Consider the following 2,550-nt stretch of genomic DNA (forward strand, 5'->3'; position numbering starts at 1 on the left):
CTTATTCACAGGTTCTGCCTTCTGCTCTGTTGTGGTATTTCGGCCTTTCATTCAACGCACGTGGTGATGCTGATGCTCTACCGTAGGGTTTAGGGTTTAGGGTTTAGGGTTTAGACGCACGCAATTGGGAATACCGTAGAACTAGAGGTTTAAAGTTTAGGGCCTAGGGTTTAGGGTTTAGGGTTTTTAAGGGGACTCTGTGACCTTGTGAGAAACACTCATAGGCGACAAGAGGAACAAAGGGTTGTTTAGTTGCTGCTTCTTATTGCTGCTGCTGCTGCCGTCGTTGTTGTTGCTGCTGCTGCTGCTCTTGCTGCTGTATTAGGCGCAGCTCAAGTGGTGGGTCTGTCTCTGTTCATGCTGCTGCTGCTCTTTCTGCGGTTGCTCTTGCTGCTGCTGCTCTTTCTGCTGCAGCTCTTTCTGCTGCTGCTCTTGCTGGTGCTGCCGCTGCTGCTGCTGTAGAGCAGCTGGTGCAGCTGGGTGTCTCTGTTCTTCTCGCTGCATGCAATCAGATGCGTTAGAAGAAAACCAGCAGCAGCAGCAGCAACGCCTGCAACAGAAGCCGGGTTTAGGGTTTAGGGTTTAGGGTGTTATTAGTGATGAGGTTTAGGGCTTTTGTCAGTTTAGGGTTTAGGGTTTAAAGATGATATTTAGGATTTAAGTAAGTCTAGGGTTTAGGGTTTAGGGTTTAGAGGTGCGTGGAGTTGTTTCTCGGGGGCGTGCAAGGGTTTGAAGGCTGAGAAGAGACAGAAATTAGGGTTTAGGGTTTTAGGTGTCCAGCGCAATATAAGGGTTTAGGGTTTAGCGACTTAAGACAGCAAAACGGTTTAGGGTTTGGAGGCTCGATTATCTATTTCGGAAATTCACAAGTGTTTAGGGTTTAGGGTTTAGGGTAGGCTTAGTGTTTAGGGTTTAGGGTTTAGGGTTAGCTGAGTTTAGGGTTAAGAGCAACTTATCTCCCCCGGGGCTATCTTATGAATGTTTTTCTGTTGTTGTTTGTCTTTGTTTTTTTACTGCATTTGTTTGCTGATTATTGTTTGTTGCTGTTGTTTGTTTATTGCTATTGTTTGTCTACGGTGTAGGGTTTAGGGTTTAGGGTTTAGGGTTTAGGGTTTAGAGATGGGGGCTCAGCGTAGGGCTTTCTCTGTCTCCTTTTGTTGTTATCTGTCTCTTTTTTTATATTTGTATTTATTTGTTTTTGTTTTAATGTTTGTTTCTCATTATTATTTATTTATTATTTTTTCTTTGTTTGCTTTTGTTATTATCTGTCTCCTTTTGTCTCTTTTAACTTATTTTTCTGTTTATTTGCCTCTTAATATTTATTTATTTATTTATTTATTTTATTTGTGTATTTATTTTGTTTTGTTTGTTTATTTATCTGCTTTTGTTTGTTTTTATTCATTTATATATATCCCTCATTAACTTTTCGTCTCTGTTTAATATTTTAATTATTTTTTGCTGTCTCCTTCTGTCTTCTACTGTCTCCTTTTGTCTTTTTGTGTCTCCACTTGTTTTTAATATTACTTCTATCTTTTTATTTTCTTTTTTTTGTTGCTGCCTATAATAAAACATAGCTGGCTAGCTGCAGCAACTGCTGCATGCACTTAAGGCTGTCCAGACAGCCGAGAGGAGACAACATCACCCCACATATGGTTTAGGGTTTAGGGTTTAGGGTTTAGGGTTTAGGGTTTAGGGTTTCGATGGTTTTAAAGAGACCTTGAGTGCCTCTCTCTCTGTATTGGTGGGGTTGCTGTGTTTATGCTGGCTTACTTTTTTTATTGTAAGACTTTATATTTATTTTATTTTATTTTATTATTTTAAAAGAAATATAAATATAAATTAATTGTTGTGGTGTATCAAACACCCGTTCATATCTCCGCTGTACATACACCCGAACACCACCGGTCTCGCCAGCAGGCTACTGTCTTTTAAGGGTTTTGTTTGCTTTAAAATGCTGCAATAAATATAATTAATTAAATATATTTAATAAATTAAAACAAATAAACATTTTTTATTGCTTTAGATACTCAGGTGAAGAGAAGAAGATGCGTCCGTATCGATAGCTCACCGATTTCCTAAACCCTAAACCCTAAACCCTAAACCCTAAACCCTAGGGATAGAAAGAGATTCTTATGAGTTCTTTTGTTTATTAAACAATTTATTTGTTTATTTTATTGGTCTTGTTAATCTCTCTTCAATTATCTACTCTTCCTATAGCCAGGTAGTTGCTGCTGCAGCTTAATCTAATTCTTCTTATTCTTGCTCAATAAACCCTTTATATACTTCTTAAATATTCATTTACTCTCTTTTAAACTCAATTTTAACTCAATAGAGATGAAAGGAAGAAGGCTGGGCGCAGGCTAACCCATGCTGTTAACTACCGCTAGGGTTTAGGGTTTAGGGTTTAGGGTTTAGGGTTTGGGGGTTTACCCTAAGGTGATTCGGATACAAACAGAGGCTTTTAGATTCAGGCTGGGCTCCCTCATGCTGCTTTCTTCATTTCCTGCAGCAGCAGCAGCAGCAACAGCAACAACAGCGGCAGCAGCAGCA

This window comes from Eimeria acervulina, genomic scaffold, assembly GCF_000499425.1.
Source record: "Eimeria acervulina Houghton genomic scaffold, Eah_scaff1261, whole genome shotgun sequence".
NCBI lineage: Eukaryota > Apicomplexa > Conoidasida > Eucoccidiorida > Eimeriidae > Eimeria > Eimeria acervulina.